Below are 22,023 nucleotides of genomic sequence, written 5' to 3' on the forward strand. Positions count from 1 at the left end.
AATTTGAATTAGGGACTGCAGACAGACTTAGTAGGCTGTCCCCTGTGGACCATGCATCCACCACATTAACCCATTGCGCCGTAATGGACACGTAATCTTCCGTGGCCATGCCTACAGGTCCATGCGTCTGTTGTCAGGTGCACCTTTGTACTCACAGATTGCCAGAGTGCATGGACAATGCGGTCTTCTACATGCTGGTGGAGGGTTGGGATGGCTTTTCTCGCAAAAGAAGTGTCGACTGGTTAGCTTGTAGCGTGGTACAGCGTAGTCCATCATGGCCTTATTAATAGTAAATAAAATATATAACTAGGCTCTATGAACTTTTAAATAGGTTCCAGGGGTACACGGGCAGCATTGGTGTGGTCAGTGGAGGAGTATTGCAAGTAGGGGCTGCAGACAGGCTATCAAAGGCCTAAAATAACAAACAGTAGGCAGTCATGGCAGTTTTACATCGGTTACATGGATACACAGGCAGGCACTCCAGGCAGCATTGTGCTCAGTGGAGGAGTATTGCAAGTAGGGGCCGCAGACAGGCTATCAAAGGCCTAAAATAACAAACAGTAGGCAGTCATGGCAGTTTTACATCGGTTACATGGATACACAGGCAGGCACTCCAGGCAGCATTGTGGTCAGTGGAGGAGTATTGCAAGTAGGGGCCGCAGACAGGCTATCAAAGGCCTAAAATAACAAACAGTAGGCAGTCATGGCAGTTTTACATCGGTTACATGGATACACAGGCAGCTAGGTGGTGAGTGGAGGAGTATTTAAAGTAAGGACCGCAGACAGGCTATCAAAGGCCTAACATAACAAACAATAGGCTCATGGCAGTTTTACAGCGGTTACATGGATACACGGGCAGGCAGCTTGGTGGTGAGTGGAGGAGTATTTAAAGTATGGACCGCAGACAGGCTTCGAAGGCCTAACACAATAAAATGGGCTGGCTGTAGGCACTTTAAAATTGGTTCCAGGGGTACACGGGCAGCAGTGGTCTGGTCAGTGGAGGCCTAGTGGAAGTATGGACCGCAGACAGGCTTCGAAGGCCTAACACAATAAAATGGGCTGGCTGTAGGCACTTTAAAATTGGTTCCAGGGGTACACGGGCAGCAGTGGTCTGGTCAGTGGAGGCCTAGTGGAAGTATGGACCGCAGACAGGCTTCGAAGGCCTAACACAATAAAATGGGCTGGCTGTAGGCACTTTAAAATTGGTTCCAGGGGTACACGGGCAGCAGTGGTCTGGTCAGTGGAGGACTAGTGGAAGTATGGACCGCAGACAGGCTTCGAAGGCCTAACACAATAAAATGGGCTGGCTGTAGGCACTTTAAAATTGGTTCCAGGGGTACACGGGCAGCAGTGGTCTGGTCAGTGGAGGCCTAGTGGAAGTATGGACCGCAGACAGGCTTCGAAGGCCTAACACAATAAAATGGGCTGACTGTAGGCACTTTAAAATTGGTTCCAGGGGTACACGGGCAGCAGTGGTCTGGTCAGTGGAGGACTAGTGGAAGTATGGACCGCAGACAGGCTTCGAAGGCCTAACACAATAAAATGGGCTGGCTGTAGGCACTTTAAAATTGGTTCCAGGGGTACACGGGCAGCAGTGGTCTGGTCAGTGGAGGACTAGTGGAAGGAGGGAGCGCAGAAAGGCTTCAAAGGCCTAACATAACAAACAATAGGCTCATGGCAGTTTTACAGCGGTTACATGGATACACGGGCAGGCAGCTTGGTGGTGGTGAGTGGAGGAGTATTTAAAGTAGGGACCGCAGACAGGCTATCAAAGGCCTAACATAAAAAAACAATAGGCTCATGGCAGTTTCACAGCGGTTACATGGATACACGGGCAGGCAGCTTGGTGGTGGTGAGTGGAGGAGTATTTAAAGTAGGGACCGCAGACAGGCTATCAAAGGCCTAACATAACAAACAATAGGCTCATGGCAGTTTTACAGCGGTTACATGGATACACGGGCAGGCAGCTTGGTGCTGAGTGGAGGAGTATTTAAAGTATGGACCGCAGACAGGCTTCGAAGGCCTAACACAATAAAATGGGCTGGCTGTAGGCACTTTAAAATTGGTTCCAGGGGTACACGGGCAGCAGTGGTCTGGTCAGTGGAGGCCTAGTGGAAGGAGGGACCGCAGACAGGCTTCGAAGGCCTAACACAATAAAATGGGCTGGCTGTAGGCACTTTAAAATTGGTTCCAGGGGTACACGGGCAGCAGTGGTCTGGTCAGTGGAGGCCTAGTGGAAGTATGGACCGCAGACAGGCTTCGAAGGCCTAACACAATAAAATGGGCTGGCTGTAGGCACTTTAAAATTGGTTCCAGGGGTACACGGGCAGCAGTGGTCTGGTCAGTGGAGGACTAGTGGAAGTATGGACCGCAGACAGGCTTCGAAGGCCTAACACAATAAAATGGGCTGGCTGTAGGCACTTTAAAATTGGTTCCAGGGGTACACGGGCAGCAGTGGTCTGGTCAGTGGAGGCCTAGTGGAAGGAGGGACCGCAGACAGGCTTCGAAGGCCTAACACAATAAAATGGGCTGGCTGTAGGCACTTTAAAATTGGTTCCAGGGGTACACGGGCAGCAGTGGTCTGGTCAGTGGAGGACTAGTGGAAGGAGGGAGCGCAGAAAGGCTTCAAAGGCCTAAAATAACAAACAATAGGCTCATGGCAGTTTTACAGCGGTTACATGGATACACGGGCAGGCAGCTTGGTGGTCAGTGGAGGAGTAGGGACCGCAGACAGGCTATCAAAGGCCTAAAATAACAAACAATAGGCTCATGGCAGTTTTACAGCGGTTACATGGATACACGGGCAGGCAGCTTGGTGCTGAGTGGAGGAGTAGTGCAAGGAGTGTCTGTCCCAGTACTCCCAAAATATAAATAGATGTTAATGTCTCGCAAAACAACCAAAACAAAAAAAAAGATGGCATACTTAGGTACAGGGGTGGGCTCATCTGCTGTGTTTCTGACATAGTAATTTGGCAGTAACTATTTAATGGTGCCAATATAGGACACAGACACAGACTACTTTAAGTTGCATCATAGATGTCTACAAATTTGTATTGTCAGTGCCAGACATTGAATGATGTCAGCGAATAGACTAAAGATTGGTGGAGCTGTGCGACATAATTTTGCACGTAGTAGAGCCCAGTTTGAGCTGGGGTAGGGGGGAACTCTCTTGAGGCCGGCGGGACCGCCCCAGGGCCACTCATGTTACAACGGTGTGTCTGACGTTGGGTGCGCACCACCACCGCCAGAGACACTACATTGTACTATGAGGGACCCAGTAGCAATGCCGTCAACCAAAAGCGAGCACACCCACCTCTTCAGACAAACAGCAGTCTCACGGGTGCTTGCGCCAAGTCGCGATACCACGGCCCCGTGTGGGGAGTTTGGCCATTTAGGGAGGTGTAAACATGTCGTATGCTGTACAATCTGCAGCAGCAAATTAGACATTAGAAAAGTAATTCACAGGCAAGAGCTTTTCATAGGAAAGCTAGGTGTCGGCCGGGCAAGGTGGGGCAAAAGATTTTGAAATCCAGTTGTGGTTCATTTTAATGAATGTTAGATCGTCAACATTTTGGGTAGCCAGACGAGTCCTTTTTTCGGTTAATATTGACCCTGCAGCACTGAATACTCTTTCTGATAGGACACTTGCTGCCGGGCAAGCAAGCTCCTGCAATGCATATTCTGCCAATTCTGGCCAGGTGTCTAATTTGGAGGCCCAGTAATCAAATGGGAATGACGGTTGAGGGAGAACATCGATAAGGGATGAAAAATAGTTAGTAACCATACTGGACAAATGTTGTCTCCTGTCACTTTCAATTGATGCAGCAGTACCTGTCCTGTCTGCGGTCATAGCAAAATCACTCCACAACCTGGTCAGAAAACCCCTCTGTCCAACGCCACTTCTGATGTGTGCACCCCTAACACTCCTAGTCTGCTGCCCCCTGGAGCTCGTGTGAGAACGATCACGTGCGCTGTGTGCTGGGAATGCCTGAAGCAAACGGTCAACAAGAGTTGATTGTTTGGTTGCTAATATTAGTTCCAAGTTCTCATGTGGCATAATATTTTGCAATTTGCCTTTATAGCGTGGATCAAGGAGGCAGGCCAACCAGTAATCGTCATCGTTCATCATTTTCGTAATGCGTGTGTCCCTTTGTAGGATACGTAAGGCATAATCCGCCATGTGGGCCAAAGTTCCACTTGTCAAATCTCCGGTTGTGATTGGTTGAGGGGCAGTTGCAGGCAAATCTACGTCACTTGTGTCCCTCAAAAAACCAGAACCCGGCCGTGACACGCAACCAATTTCCTGTGCCCCCGTGAAAGTTTCCGCATTAAAAATATACTCATCCCCATCATCCTCCTCGTCCTCCACCTCCTCTTCGCCCGCTACCTCGTCCTGTACACTGCCCTGACCAGACAATGGCTGACTGTCATCAAGGCTTCCCTCTTCCTCTGGTGCAGACGCCTGCTCCTTTATGTGCGTCAAACTTTGCATCAGCAGACGCATTAGGGGGATGCTCATGCTTATTACGGCGTTGTCTGCACTAACCAGCCGTGTGCATTCCTCAAAACACTGAAGGACTTGACACATGTCTTGTATCTTCGACCACTGCACACCTGACAACTCCATGTCTGCCATCCTACTGCCTGCCCGTGTATCCTCCCACAAATAAATAACAGCACGCCTCTGTTCGCACAGTCTCTGAAGCATGTGCAGTGTTGAGTTCCACCTTGTTGCAACGTCTATGATTAGGCGATGCTGGGGAAGGTTCAAAGACCGCTGATAGGTCTGCATACGGCTGGCGTGTACAGGCGAACGTCGGATATGTGAGCAAAGTGCACGCACTTTGAGGAGCAGGTCGGAGAACCCAGGATAAGTTTTCAATAAGCACTGCACCACCAGGTTTAAGGTGTGAGCCAGGCAAGGAATGTGTTTCAGTTGGGAAAGGGAGATGGCAGCCATGAAATTCCTTCCGTTATCACTCACTACCTTGCCTGCCTCAAGATCTACTGTGCCCAGCCACGACTGCGTTTCTTGTTGCAAGAACTCGGACAGAACTTCCGCGGTGTGTCTGTTGTCGCCCAAACACTTCATAGCCAATACAGCCTGCTGACGCTTGGCAGTAGCTGGCCCATAATGGGACAACTGGTGTGCAACAGTGTCATCTGCCGATGGAGTGGTTGGCCGACTGCGTTCTGTGGAAGAGCTGTAGCTTCTGCAGGAGGACGAGGAGGAGGAGGAGGGGGTGCGAACGCCTACAGCCAACTGTTTCCTAGACCGTGGGCTAGGCACAACTGTCCCTAAATTGATGTCGCCTGTGGACCCTGCATCCACCACATTCACCCAGTGTGCCGTGATGGACACATAACGTCCCTGGCCATGCCTACTGGTCCATGCATCTGTAGTCAGGTGCACCTTTGTACTCACAGATTGCCTGAGTGCATGGACGATGCGCTGTTTAACATGCTGGTGCAGGGCTGGGATGGCTTTTCTGGAAAAAAAGTGTCGACTGGGTAGCTCGTATCGTGGTTCAGCGTACTCCATCAGGGCTTTGAAAGCTTCGCTTTCAACTAACCGGTAGGGCATCATCTCTAACGAGATTAGTCTAGCTATGTGGGCGTTAAAACCCTGTGTACGCGGATGCGAGGATAAGTACTTCCTTTTTCTAACCAGAGTCTCATGTAGGGTGAGCTGGACTGGAGAGCTGTAGATCGTGGAACTTTCGGGTGTGCCGGTGGACATGGCAGACTGAGAGACGGTTGGAGACGGTATTGTTTCCGCCGGTGCCCTACATGCAATATTTCCTCCTACAAAACTGGTGATTCCCTGACCCTGACTGCTTTTGGCTGGCAAAGAAACCTGCACAGATACTGCCGGTGGTGCGGAAAATGGTGGCCTTACAGTGACGGAAGGGATGTTGCGTTGCTGACTAGCTTCATTGGCCGAGGGTGCTACAACCTTGAGGGACGTTTGGTAGTTAGTCCAGGCTTGAGAATGCATGGTGGTTAAGTGTCTATGCATGCAACTAGTATTTAGACTTTTCAGATTCTGACCTCTGCTTAAGCTAGTTGAACATTTTTGACAGATGACTTTGCGCTGATCAGTTGGATGTTGTTTAAAAAAATGCCAGACTGCACTCTTCCTAGACTCTGATCCCTTTTCAGGGATTGCAGACTGAGCTTTAACCGGATGGCAACGCTGTGCTCCAACAGGTTTTGGCTTTGACACGCGTTTTGGTCCAGATACGGGCCCGGCAGATGGAACCTGTTGCGATGTTGATGCCTGCTGCGGCCCCTCCTCCACCTCCGCTTCTGAACTACTGCCGCCTGCACCCTGTTCCCCCAATGGCTGCCAATCGGGGTCAATAACTGGGTCATCTATTACCTCCTCTTCGAGCTCGTGTGCAACTTCGTCTGTGTCACTGTGTCGGTCGGTGGTATAGCGTTCGTGGCGGGGCAACATAGTCTCATCAGGGTCTGATTGTGGATCTGTACCCTGAGAGGGCAATGTGGTGGTCTGAGTCAAAGGAGCAGCATAGTACTCTGGCTGTGGCTGTGCATCAGTGCACTCCATGTCAGAATATACTTGTAATGGGCATGGCCTGTTAAATGTTTCACTTTCTAAGCCAGGGACGGTATGTGTAAAGAGCTCCATGGAGTGACCCGTTGTGTCGCCTGCTGCATCCTTCTCTCTTGTTGTAGTTTTTGCTGAGGAGGACAAGGAAGCGACTTGTCCCTGACCGTGAACATCCACAAGCGACGCGCTGCTTTTACATTTACCAGTTTCGGAAGAGGAGGCAAAAGAGCTAGAGGCTGAGTCTGCAATGTAAGCCAAAACTTGCTGTTGCTGCTCCGCCTTTAAAAGCGGTTTTCCTACTCCCAGAAAAGAGAGCGTTCGAGGCCTTGTGTAGCCTGACGACGAAACTGGCTCCACAGCTCCAGACTTAGGTGGAATATTTTTATCCCCACGACCACCTGATGCTCCACTACCACTACCATCATTACCAGCTGACAATGAACGCCCACGACGACCTCTTGCACCAGACTTCCTCATTGTTTTAAAATCTTAACCAAAGTAACTTTATTTGTTGCTATCAAACAACTTACACGGTGAGCTATAACTTCAGTATGATTTCAATATCCCTTAACAGGTTGGTGAGACCACAAGGAAAATCAGGCACAATGTTACACACTCTGTTTTCTGTGGCACAAAATCACAGAGATGACACACACGCAGGACTGTCACTCAAGCACTAATGTCAATATTAATCTCCCACCTAATTTATTTATTTTTTTTTCTCAGGGAGACTTTAGAAACCAAATAATATTAAAAAAAAAAAAAAAAAAGGCTTTCTATGGCCCACAATTAGAGAGAGAGAGGTGGCACAACCAGGAGTCAAGACTGGCGCACAAGCTGAAAGGGCAATATTACTCTCCCACTGTTTTTTATGTTTTTTTTGTTTTTTTCAGGGAGACTTTAGAAACCAAATAATATTAAAAAAACCAAAAAAAAAAAAGGCTTTCTATGGCCCACTGAATGAGAGGGAGAGAGGTGGCACACCCAGGAGTCAAGACTGGCACACAAGCTGAAAGGGCAATATTACTCTCCCACTGTTTTTTTATGTATTTTTTGTTTTTTCAGGGAGACTTTAGAAACCCAATAATATTTTTTAAAAAAAAAAAGGCTTTCTATGGCCCACAATTAGAGAGAGAGAGGTGGCACAACCAGGAGTCAAGACTGGCGCACAAGCTGAAAGGGCAATATTACTCTCCCACTGTTTTTTATGTTTTTTTTGTTTTTTTCAGGGAGACTTTAGAAACCAAATAATATTAAAAAAACCAAAAAAAAAAAAGGCTTTCTATGGCCCACTGAATGAGAGGGAGAGAGGTGGCACACCCAGGAGTCAAGACTGGCACACAAGCTGAAAGGGCAATATTACTCTCCCACTGTTTTTTTATGTATTTTTTGTTTTTTTCAGGGAGACTTTAGAAACCCAATAATATTTAAAAAAAAAAATAAATAGGCTTTCTATGGCCCACTGAATGAGAGGGAGAGAGGTGGCACACCCAGGAGTCAAGACTGGCACACAAGCTGAAAGGGCAATATTACTCTCCCACTGTTTTTTTAGGTTTTTTTTGTTTTTTCAGGGAGACTTTAGAAACCCAATAATATTTAAAAAAAAAAATAAATAGGCTTTCTATGGCCCACTGAATGAAAGGGAGAGAGGTGGCACACCCAGGAGTCAAGACTGGCACACAAGCTGAAAGGGCAATATTACTCTCCCACTGTTTTTTTATGTATTTTTTGTTTTTTTCAGGGAGACTTTAGAAACCCAATAATATTTTAAAAAAAAAATAAATAGGCTTTCTATGGCCCACTGAATGAGAGGGAGAGAGGTGGCACACCCAGGAGTCAAGACTGGCACACAAGCTGAAAGGGCAATATTACTCTCCCACTGTTTTTTTAGGTTTTTTTTTTTTTTTCAGGGAGAATTAGAAACCAAATAATATTAAAAAAAAAAAAAATAGGCTTTCTATGGCCCACTGAATGAAAGGGAGAGAGGTGGCACACCCAGGAGTCAAGACTGGCACACAAGCTGAAAGGGCAATATTACTCTCCCACTGTTTTTTTATGTATTTTTTGTTTTTTCAGGGAGACTTTAGAAACCCAATAATATTTAAAAAAATAAATAAATAGGCTTTCTATGGCCCACTGAATGAGAGGGAGAGAGGTGGCACACCCAGGAGTCAAGACTGGCACACAAGCTGAAAGGGCAATATTACTCTCCCACTGTTTTTTTAGGTTTTTTTTGTTTTTTCAGGGAGACTTTAGAAACCCAATAATATTTAAAAAAAAAAATAAATAGGCTTTCTATGGCCCACTGAATGAAAGGGAGAGAGGTGGCACACCCAGGAGTCAAGACTGGCACACAAGCTGAAAGGGCAATATTACTCTCCCACTGTTTTTTTATGTATTTTTTGTTTTTTTCAGGGAGACTTTAGAAACCCAATAATATTTTAAAAAAAAAATAAATAGGCTTTCTATGGCCCACTGAATGAGAGGGAGAGAGGTGGCACACCCAGGAGTCAAGACTGGCACACAAGCTGAAAGGGCAATATTACTCTCCCACTGTTTTTTTAGGTTTTTTTTTTTTTTTCAGGGAGAATTAGAAACCAAATAATATTAAAAAAAAAAAAAATAGGCTTTCTATGGCCCACTGAATGAAAGGGAGAGAGGTGGCACACCCAGGAGTCAAGACTGGCACACAAGCTGAAAGGGCAATATTACTCTCCCACTGTTTTTTTATGTATTTTTTGTTTTTTCAGGGAGACTTTAGAAACCCAATAATATTTAAAAAAAAAAATAAATAGGCTTTCTATGGCCCACTGAATGAGAGGGAGAGAGGTGGCACACCCAGGAGTCAAGACTGGCACACAAGCTGAAAGGGCAATATTACTCTCCCACTGTTTTTTTAGGTTTTTTTTTTTTTTCAGGGAGACTTTAGAAACCAAATAATATTAAAAAAAAAAAAAAAAAAAAAAAAATAGGCTTGCTATAGCCCACTGAATGAGAGATAGCACACACAGCAGTGGCACACAAGCCCTGACTGAGGCCAATATTTTTCTCCCACTGATTGATGTAGTGTTTTTGTGTTGAGGTAGAATTTAGAACACAAATCACGGAAAAAATAAATAGGCTTTCTATGGCCCACTGAATGAAAGGGAGAGAGGTGGCACACCCAGGAGTCAAGACTGGCACACAAGCTGAAAGGGCAATATTACTCTCCCACTGTTTTTTTATGTATTTTTTGTTTTTTCAGGGAGACTTTAGAAACCCAATAATATTTTAAAAAAAAAAAAAGGCTTTCTATGGCCCACAATTAGAGAGAGAGAGGTGGCACAACCAGGAGTCAAGACTGGCGCACAAGCTGAAAGGGCAATATTACTCTCCCACTGTTTTTTATGTTTTTTTTGTTTTTTTCAGGGAGACTTTAGAAACCAAATAATATTAAAAAAAGCAAAAAAAAAAAAGGCTTTCTATGGCCCACTGAATGAGAGGGAGAGAGGTGGCACACCCAGGAGTCAAGACTGGCACACAAGCTGAAAGGGCAATATTACTCTCCCACTGTTTTTTTATGTATTTTTTGTTTTTTTCAGGGAGACTTTAGAAACCCAATAATATTTAAAAAAAAAAATAAATAGGCTTTCTATGGCCCACTGAATGAGAGGGAGAGAGGTGGCACACCCAGGAGTCAAGACTGGCACACAAGCTGAAAGGGCAATATTACTCTCCCACTGTTTTTTTAGGTTTTTTTTTTTTTTCAGGGAGACTTTTGAAACCAAATAATATTAAAAAAAAAAAAAAAAAAAAAATATAGGCTTGCTATAGCCCACTGAATGAGAGATAGCGCACACACAGCAGTGGCACACAAGCCCTGACTGAGGCCAATATTTTTCTCCCACTGATTGATGTAGTGTTTCTGTGTTGAGGTAGATTTTAGAACACAAATCACGGAAAAAATAAATAGGCTTTCTATGGCCCACTCAGTGAGAGATGGCACACACAGGGATGGCACTGTAGCAGAAATGCCAATCTTAATCTCCCACAAAAAAAAAACAAAAAAAAAAAAAAAAACTGTCCTACAATTACTATCTCCCTGCAGTAATGTAAGCCAGGTATGGCAGGCAGCAATAGGAGTGGACTGATGCACAAATTAAATAAAAAGTGTGGACAAACAAAAAAGATAGCTGTGCAGAAAGGAAGGAACAAGAGGATATGTGCTTTGAAAAAAGCAGTTGGTTTCCACAGTGGCGTACACACAGCAATACAGCTATCACGGAGCCTTCTAGGGCAGCCCAATGAGCTACAGCGCTGAGGGGAAAAAAAAAAAAAAATAGCTTCCACTGTTCCTGCACACCGAAGGTGGTGTTGGACAGTGGAAATCGCTGCAGCACAAGCGGTTTGGTGGTTAGTGGACCCTGCCTAACGCTCTCCCTGCTTCTGATGAAGCGGCAGCAACCTGTCCCTAAGCTCAGATCAGCAGCAGTAAGATGGCGGTCGGCGGGAACGCCCCTTTATAGCCCCTGTGACGCCGCAGACAGCAAGCCAATCACTGCAATGCCCTTCTCTAAGATGGTGGGGACCAGGATCTATGTCATCACGCTGCCCACACTCTGCGTTCACCTTCATTGGCTGAGAAATGGCGCTTTTCGCGTCATTGAAACGCGACTTTGGCGCGAAAGTCGCGTACCGCATGGCCGACAAGCACAGGGGTCGGATCGGGTTTCATGAGACGCCGACTTAGCCAAAAGTCGGCGACTTTTGAAAATGATCGACCCGTTTCGCTCAACCCTACTCTACACCCTACACGCTACACTCTACACCCTACACACTACACTCTACACGCTACACGGTACACGCTACACGCTACGCCCTACACCCTACACGCTACATGTTACACTCTACACCCTACACGCTACACTCTACACCCTACACGCTACACCCTACACCCTACACGCTACACACTACACGCTACACTCTACACCCTACACGCTGCACTCTATACGCTACACGGTACACGCTACACGCTACAACCTACACCCTACATGCTACACGCTACACCCTACACTGTACACCCTACACCCTACACGCTGCACTCTACACGCTACATGCTACACCCTACACTCTACACCCTACACGCTATACGCTACACTCTACACCCTGCACGCTACACGCTACACGCTACAGCCTACACGCTACACTCTACACCATACATGCTACACTCTACATGCTACACGCTACACGCTACATGCTACATGCTACAAGCTACACCCTACACCCTACACCCTACACCCTACACCCTACACGCTACACTCTACACCCTACACGCTACACCCTACACTCTACACCCTACACCCTACACGCTACTCGCTACACTCTCCACCCTACACGCTACACGCTACACTCTACACGCTACACCCTACACGCTACACTCTACACCCTACACGCAACACGCTACACTCTACACCCTACACCCTAAATCCTACACGCTACACCCTACACGCTACACTCTACACCCTACACCCTACACTCTACACCCTACACGCTACACGCTACACTCTACACCCTACACCCTACACACGCTACACGCTACACCCTACACTCTACACGCTACATGCTACACTCTACACCCTACACGATACATGCTACACCCTACACGCTACAGCCTACACGCTACACGCTACACTCTACACCCTACAAGCTACACGCTACACGCTACACCCTACACTCTACACCCTACACCGTACACGCTACACGCTACACTCTACACGCTACACCCTTCACTCTACACCCTACACCCTACATGCTACACTCTACACCCTACACGGTACACCCTACAATCTACACGCTACATGCTACACTCTACACTCTACACCCTACACCCTACACGCTACATGCTACACTCTACACCCTACACGCTACACTCTACACCCTACACGCTGCATGCTACACTCTACACCATACACCCTACACGCTACATGCTACACGCTACACTCTACACCCTACACGCTAGGGTGTAGAGTGTAATATGTAGCGTGTAGTTTGTAGCGTTTAGCTTGTAGGGTGTAGCGTGTAGCGTGTAGGGTGTAGAGTGTAGCGTGTAGCGTGTAGGGTGTAGAGTGTAGGGTGTAGGATGTAGAGTGTAGGGTTTAGAGTGTAATGTGTAGCGTGTAGGGTGTAGCGTGTAGCATGTAGGGTGTAGGGTGTGGAGTGTAGGGTGTAGCGTGTAGGGTGTAGAGTGTAGCGTGTAGCATGTAGCGTGTAGCGTGTAGCATGTAGAGTGTAGGGTGTAGGGTGTAGCATGTAGAGTGTAGGGTGTAGGGTGTAGCGTGTAGAGTGTAGGGTATAGAGTGTAGCGTCTAGGGTGTAGAGTGTAGCATGTAGCGTGTAGGGTGTAGAGTGTAGCGTGTAGGGTGTAGAATATAGCGTGTAGAGAGTAGGGTGTAGGGTGTAGAGTGTAGGGTGTAGGGTGTAGAGTGTAACGTGTAGCATGTAGGGTGTAGCGTGTAGCGTGTAGGGTGTAGGGTGTAGAGTGTAGGGTGTAGCGTGTAGCGTGTAGGGTGTAGGGTGTAGAGTGTAGGGTGTAGCGTGTAGGGTGTAGCGTGTATCGTGTAGCGTGTAGAGTGTAGCGTCTAGCATATAGGGTGTAGCGTGTAGCGTGTAGATTGTAGCGTGTAGGGTGTAGGGTGTAGCGTGTAGCGTGTAGGGTGTAGAGTGTAGCGTGTAGTGTGTAGGGTGTAGGGTGTAGAGTGCAGAGTGTAGGGTGTAGAGTGTAGCGTGTAGAGTGTAGGGTGTAGAGTGTAGGGTGTAGAGTGTAACGTGTAGTGTGTAGGGTGTAGCGTGTAGCGTGTAGGGTGTAGCGTGTAGCGTGTAGGGTGCAGGGTGTAGAGTGTAACGTGTAGCGTGTAGGGTGTAGCATGTAGGGTGTAGCGTGTAGCGTGTAGTGTGTAGCGTGTAGGGTGTAGGGTGTAGAGTGTAGCGTGTAGGGTGTAGGGTGTAGAGTGCAGAGTGTAGGGTGTAGAGTGTAGCGTGTAGAGTGTAGGGTGTAGAGTGTAGGGTGTAGAGTGTAACATGTAGTGTGTAGGGTGTAGCGTGTAGCGTGTAGGGAGCAGGGTGTAGAGTGTAGCGTGTAGGGTGTAGAGTGTAGCGTGTAGGGTGTAGGGTGTAGAGTGCAGAGTGTAGGGTGTAGAGTGTAGCGTGTAGAGTGTAGGGTGTAGAGTGTAGGGTGTAGAGTGTAACGTGTAGCGTGTAGGGTGTAGCGTGTAGCGTGTAGGGAGCAGGGTGTAGAGTGTAGCGTGTAGGGTGTAGAGTGTAACGTGTAGCGTGTAGGGTGTAGTGTGTAGGGTGTAGGGTGTAGAGTGTAACGTGTAGCGTGTAGGGTGTAGCGTGTAGGGTGTAGCGTGTAGCGTGTAGTGTGTAGCGTGTAGGGTGTAGGGTGTAGAGTGTAGCGTGTTGCGTGTAGGGTGTAGAGTGTAGCGTGTAGAGTGTAGCGTGTAGCGTGTAGCGTGTAGAGTGTAGCGTGTAGGGTGTAGAGTATAGTGTGTAGCGTGTAGGGTGTATGGTGTAGAGTGTAGAGTGTAGCATGTAGCGTGTAGCGTGTAGAGTGTAGCATGTAGGGTGTAGAGTGTAGCGTGTTGCATGTAGGGTGTACAGTGTAGCGTGTAGCGTGTAGAGTGTAGGGTGTAGAGTGTAGCGTGTAGCGTGTAGAGTGTAGGGTGTAGAGTGTAGCGTGTTGCGTGTAGAGTGTAGCGTGTAGCGTGTAGGTTGTAGAGTGTAGCGTGTAGCGTGTAGGGTGTAGGGTGTAGCGTGTAGCGTGTAGAGTGTAGTGTAGCGTGTAGCATGTAGAGTGTAGAGTACGCTACACGCTACACCCTACACTCTACACCCTACACTCTACACCGTACACGCTACACGCTACACTCTACACGCTACACCCTTCACTCTACACCCTACACCCTACATGCTACACTCTACACCCTACACGCTACACGTGTAGCGTGTAGGGTGTAGGGTGTAGAGTGTAGGGTGTAGCGTGTAGGGTGTAGCGTGTATCGTGTAGCGTGTAGAGTGTAGCGTCTAGCGTATAGGGTGTAGCGTGTAGCGTGTAGGGTGTAGGGTGTAGAGTGTAGGGTGTAGCGTGTAGGGTGTAGCGTGTAGCGTGTAGGGTGTAGGGTGTTGAGTGTAGGGTGTAGCACGCTACACTCCACACTCTACACACTACACTCTACACCCTACACCCTACACCCTACTCTACATGCTACACGCTACACGCTACATGCTACACCCTACACGCTTCACCCTACACCCTACACGCTACACGCTACACTCTACACCCTACACTCTACACCCTACACGCTACACGCTACACGCTACACTCTACACGCTAAACGCTACAGCTTATACCCTACACTCTACACCGTACACCCTACACGCTACACTCTACACCCTGCACGCTACACCCTACACCCTACACCCTACATGCTACACCCTACACTCTACACCCTACACCCTACATGCTACACTCTACACCCTACACCCTACTCTACCTGCTACACGCTACACGGTACATGATACACGCTACACCCTACACGCTACACGCTACACCCTACACCCTACTCCCTACACTCTACACGCTACACGCTACACCCTACACCCTACACTGTACACCCTACACCCTGCACGCTACACTCTACACTCTGCTCCCTACTCTCTACACGCTACACTCTATACCCTACACTCTGCACGCTACGCGCTACACGCTACACACTACACGCTACACCCTACACGCTACACTTTACACTCTACACGCTACACTCTACACTCTACACACTACACTCTACACCCTACACCCTACACCCTACTCTACATGCTACACGCTACACGCTACATGCTACACCCTACACGCTACACCCTACACCCTACACGCTACACGCTACACGCTACACTTTACACCCTACACTCTACACCCTACACGCTACACGCTACACGCTACACGCTACACTCTACACGCTAAACGCTACAGCTTATACCCTACACTCTACACCGTACACCCTACACGCTACACTCCGTGTAGCGTGTAGCATGTAGAGTAGGGTGTAGCGTGTAGGGTGTAGCGTGTAGCGTGTGGGGTGTAGGGTGTAGAGTGTAGGGTGTAGCGTGTAGGGTGTAGCGTGTATCGTGTAGCGTGTAGAGTGTAGCGTCTAGCATATAGGGTGTAGCGTGTAGCGTGTAGATTGTAGCGTGTAGGGTGTAGGGTGTAGCGTGTAGCGTGTAGGGTGTAGAGTGTAGCGTGTAGTGTGTAGGGTGTAGGGTGTAGAGTGCAGAGTGTAGGGTGTAGAGTGTAGCGTGTAGAGTGTAGGGTGTAGAGTGTAGGGTGTAGAGTGTAACGTGTAGTGTGTAGGGTGTAGCGTGTAGCGTGTAGGGTGTAGCGTGTAGCTTGTAGGGTGCAGGGTGTAGAGTGTAACGTGTAGCGTGTAGGGTGTAGCATGTAGCGTGTAGGGTGTAGCGTGTAGCGTGTAGTGTGTAGCGTGTAGGGTGTAGGGTGTAGAGTGTAGCGTGTAGGGTGTGGGGTGTAGAGTGCAGAGTGTAGGGTGTAGAGTGTAGCGTGTAGAGTGTAGGGTGTAGAGTGTAGGGTGTAGAGTGTAACGTGTAGTGTGTAGGGTGTAGCGTGTAGCGTGTAGGGAGCAGGGTGTAGAGTGTAGCGTGTAGGGTGTAGAGTGTAGCGTGTAGGGTGTAGGGTGTAGAGTGCAGAGTGTAGGGTGTAGAGTGTAGCGTGTAGAGTGTAGGGTGTAGAGTGTAGAGTGTAGCGTGTAGGGTGTAGGGTGTAGAGTGTAGGGTGTAGGGTGTAGAGTGTAGCGTATAGCGTGTAGGGTGTAGGATGTAGAGTGTAGCGTGTAGGGTGTAGAGTGTAGCGTGTAGAGTGTAGCATGTAGCGTGTAGGGTGTAGCGTGTAGGGTGTAGGGTGTAGAGTGTAGCGTGTTGCGTGTAGGGTGTAGAGTGTAGCGTGTAGAGTGTAGCGTGTAGCGTGTAGCGTGTAGAGTGTAGCGTGTAGGGTGTAGAGTATAGTGTGTAGCGTGTAGGGTGTATGGTGTAGAGTGTAGAGTGTAGCATGTAGCGTGTAGCGTGTAGAGTGTAGCGTGTAGGGTGTAAAGTGTAGCGTGTTGCATGTAGGGTGTACAGTGTAGCGTGTAGCGTGTAGAGTGTAGGGTGTAGAGTGTAGCGTGTAGCGTGTAGAGTGTAGGGTGTAGAGTGTAGCGTGTTGCGTGTAGAGTGTAGCGTGTAGCGTGTAGGTTGTAGAGTGTAGCGTGTAGCGTGTAGGGTGTAGAGTGTAGCACGTAGCGTGTAGGGTGTAGGGTGTAGATTGTAGCGTGTAGCGTGTAGAGTGTACGGTGTAGAGTGTAGGGTGTAGCGTGTAGGGTGTAGAGTGTAGCGTGTAGCGTGTAGCGTGTAGGGTGTAGGGTGTAGATTGTAGCGTGTAGGGTGCAGGGTGTAGAGTGTAGCGTGTAGCGTGCAGAGTATAGCGTGTAGGGTGTAGCGTGTAGCGTGCAGAGTGTAGCGTGTAGGGTATAGAGTGTAGCGTGTTGCGTGTAGGGTGTAGAGTGTAGCGTGTAGCGTGTAGAGTGTAGAGTGTAGCGTGTAGCGTGTAGAGTGTAGCGTGTAGGGTGTAGAGTATAGCGTGTAGCGTGTAGGGTGTAGGGTGTAGAGTGTAGAGTGTAGCATGTAGCGTGTAGCGTGTAGAGTGTAGCGTGTAGCGTGTAGAGTGTAGGGTGTAGCGTGTAGCGTGTAGCGTGTAGAGTGTAGGGTGTAGAGTGTAGCGTGTAGCGTGTAGAGTGTAGAGTGTAGCGTGTAGGGTGTAGGGTGTAGCGTGTAGCGTGTAGAGTGTACGGTGTAGAGTGTAGGGTGTAGCGTGTAGGGTGTAGGGTGTAGAGTGTAGCGTGTAGCGTGTAGAGTGTAGAGTGTAGCGTGTAGGGTGTAGAGTGTAGCGTGTAGCGTGTAGGGTGTAGGGTGTAGCGTGTAGCGTGTAGAGTGTACGGTGTAGAGTGTGGGGTGTATCGTGTAGGGTGTAGAGTGTAGCATGTAGCGTGTAGGGTGTAGGGTGTAGAGTATAGCGTGTAGCGTGTAGGGTGTAGGGTGTAGAGTGTAGAGTGTAGCATGTAGCGTGTAGCGTGTAGAGTGTAGCGTGTAGCGTGTTGAGTGTAGGGTGTAGCGTGTAGCGTGTAGCGTGTAGAGTGTAGGGTGTAGAGTGTAGCGTGTAGCGTGTAGAGTGTAGAGTGTAGCATGTAGCGTGTAGGGTGTAGAGTGTAGCGTGTAGCGTGTAGGGTGTAGGGTGTAGAGTGTAGCGTGTAGCGTGTAGAGTGTACGGTGTAGAGTGTAGGGTGTAGCGTGTAGGGTGTAGAGTGTAGCGTGTAGCGTGTAGCGTGTAGGGTTAAGCTACACACTACACACTAAACACAAAAAGAAAAGGATATGCAAACCAATGGGATCCACGTTAAATAGTCAATTTTATTGTACAAAAATAGTAATCCACAAACAGAACCAGGCAAAACATACATTTAAAAACATTTAAAACACTAGTATGGCTGAATAGGCCATAAGTAATTTTACCCGAGGGAATGAAGGAAGCTAATACTTTACAGCATATGTGAGACAGGAGAAATAACCAGAGAGAAAAAATTGCTAGGTATGCGGGTACACCAATCTTAGTCAAATCTACATATAAGAAGCCTATTGTTTACTGCCAACTGTGACCCCCTGAGTACTATGACAGGAAACATATACTCCAGCCTAGTATCTGGAAGAAATACATCATGGATCCTATTTTGTTCAACACAGCATGCGTGCGCACAGTTGGTAAGCAAATGAAAGCAGACCCCTATAGAAAGGTAATCAGGGAAATAGATATGCTGCAGTACTACAAAATCCTAGTTATTTGGATAAATGTATGCATACAGACGCCTTGTGGAACTACAAAGAATCAGGATCCATTGTCCTAAGGCTTGGAAAAATGCCAGGCCATGCATGAAGTAAATAGGTGTAATTCCATAGCAGTTGTAAAGATAAGTCCTGTCCCTCGGGAAAAAAACACAGGAAGCCCTTTACCCCACGCATATCGACGCTACTCAAGCGTCTTCATCAGAGGAAAAAGTGACACCCTACACGCTACACGCTACACTCTACACTCTACACGCTACACTCTACACCCTACACGCTACACCCTACACTCTACACGCTACATGCTACACTCTACACCCTACACAATACACGCTACACCCTACACCCTACACTGTACACCCTACACCCTACACGCTACACGCTACACTCTACACGCTACACCCTACACTCTACACCCTACACCCTACACGCTATACGCTACACTCTACACCTGCACGCTACACGCTACACCCTACACGCTACACTCTACACCCTACACGCTACACCCTACACTCTACACCCTACACCCTACACACTACACGCTACTCGCTACACTCTAGACCCTACACGCTACACTCTACACTCTACTCCCTACTCTCTACACGCTACACTCTATACCCTACACTCTACACGCTACGCGCTACACGCTACACACTACACACTACACGCTACACTTTACACTCTACACGCTACACACTACACGCTACACGCTACACTCTACACCCTACACCCTACTCTACATGCTACACGCTACACGGTACATGATACACGCTACACCCTACTCGCTACACGCTACACCCTACACGCTACACGCTACACTCCACACCCTACACGCTACACCCTACACCCTTCTCCCTACACTCTACACGCTACACGCTACACCCTACACCCTACACTGTACACCCTACACCCTACACGCTACACTCTACACTCTGCTCCCTACTCTCTACACGCTACACTCTATACCCTACACTCTACACGCTACGCGCTACACGCTACACACTACACGCTACACCCTACACGCTACACTTTACACTCTACACGCTACACTCCACACTCTACACACTACACTCTACACCCTACACCCTACACCCTACTCTACATGCTACACGCTACACGCTACATGCTACACCCTCCACGCTTCACCCTACACCCTACACGCTACACGCTACACTCTACACCCTACACTCTACACCCTACACGCTACACGCTACACGCTACACTCTACACGCTAAACGCTACAGCTTATACCCTACACTCTACACCGTACACCCTACACGCTACACTCTACACCCTACACGCTACACCCTACACCCTACACCCTACATGCTACACCCTACACTCTACACCCTACACCCTACACGCTTCACTCTACACCCTACACCCTACTCTACATGCTACACGCTACACGGTACATGATACACGCTACACCCTACACGCTACACGCTACACCCTACACGCTACACGCTACACGCTACACTCTACACCCTACACGCTACACCCTACACCCTACTCCCTACACTCTACACGCTACACGCTACACCCTACACTGTACACCCTACACCCTGCACGCTACACTCTACACTCTGCTCCCTACTCTCTACACGCTACACTCTATACCCTACACTCTACACGCTACGCGCTACACGCTACACACTACACGCTACACCCTACACGCTACACTTTACACTCTACACGCTACACTCTACACTCTACACACTACACTCTACACCCTACACCCTACACCCTACTCTACATGCTACACGCTACACGCTACATGCTACACCCTACACGCTACACCCTACACGCTACACTCCACACCCTACACTCTACACCCTACACGCTACACGCTACACGCTACACGCTACACTCTACACGCTAAACGCTACAGCTTATACCATACTCTCTACACCGTACACCCTACACGCTACACTCTACACGCTACACGCTACACCCTACACCCTACATGCTACACCCTACACTCTACACCCTACACCCTACACGCTACACGCAACACCCTATGCCCTGCACGCCACACACTACACTCTACAAGCTACACCCTACACGCTACACTCTACACGCTACACGCTACACGCTACACTCTACACCCTACACGCTACACTCTACACCCTACACACTACACTCTACACGCTACACGGTACACGCTACACGCTACGCCCTACACCCTACACGCTACATGTTACACTCTACACCCTACACGCTACACTCTACACCCTACACGCTACACCCTACACCCTACACGCTACACACTACACGCTACACTCTACACCCTACACGCTGCACTCTATACGCTACACGGTAAACGCTACACGCTACACCCTACACCCTACACGCTACACTCTACACGCTACATGCTACACCCTACACTCTACACCCTACACGCTATTCGCTACACTCTACACCCTGCACGCTACACGCTACACCCTACACGCTACACTCTACACCCTACACGCTACACTCTACATGCTACACGCTACACGCTACACCCTACACGCTACACTCTACACCCTACACGCTACACTCTACACGCTACACGCTACACCCTACACGCTACACTCTACACCCTACACGCTACACCCTACACCCTACACGCTACACTCTACACCCTACACGCTACACCCTACACTCTACACCCTACACTCTACACGCTACACGCTACACTCTACACTCTACATGCTACACGCTACACTCTACACCCTACACGCAACACGTTACACTCTACACCCTACACGCTACACTCTGCACGCTACACGCTACACCCTACACCCTACACGCTACACTCTACACGCTACACGCTACACTCTACACCATACACGCTACACCCTACACTCTACACCCTACACCCTACACGCTATACCCGACACCCTACATGCTTCACCCTACACGCTACACTCTACACTCTACACCCTACACCCTACACGCTACATGCTACACCCTACACGCTACACTCTACACCCTACACGCTACACTCTACATCCTACACCCTACACGCTATACGCTACACTCTATACCCTGCACGCTACACGCTACACTCTACACCCTACACGCTACACTCTACACCCTACACGCTACACCCTACACTCTACACCCTCCACCCTCCACGCTACACGCTACACTCTACACGCTACACCCTACACGCTACACGCTACACTCTACACCCTACACGCAACACCCTACACTCTACACCCTACACCCTAAACCCTACACGCTACACCCTACACGCTACACTCTACACCCTACACTCTACACCCTACACGCTACACGCTACACTCTACACCCTACACCCTACACACGCTACACGCTACACGCTACACTCTACACCCTACACGCTACACTCTACACCCTACACGCTACACCCTACACTCTACACGCTACATGCTACACTCTACACCCTACACCCTACACGATACATGCTACACCCTACACGCTACAGCCTAAACGCTACACGCTACACTCTACACCCTACAAGCTACACGCTACACGCTACACCCTACACTCTACACCCTACACCG

Source organism: Ranitomeya variabilis, chromosome 6 (assembly GCF_051348905.1).
Source record: "Ranitomeya variabilis isolate aRanVar5 chromosome 6, aRanVar5.hap1, whole genome shotgun sequence".
Classification (NCBI taxonomy): domain Eukaryota; kingdom Metazoa; phylum Chordata; class Amphibia; order Anura; family Dendrobatidae; genus Ranitomeya; species Ranitomeya variabilis.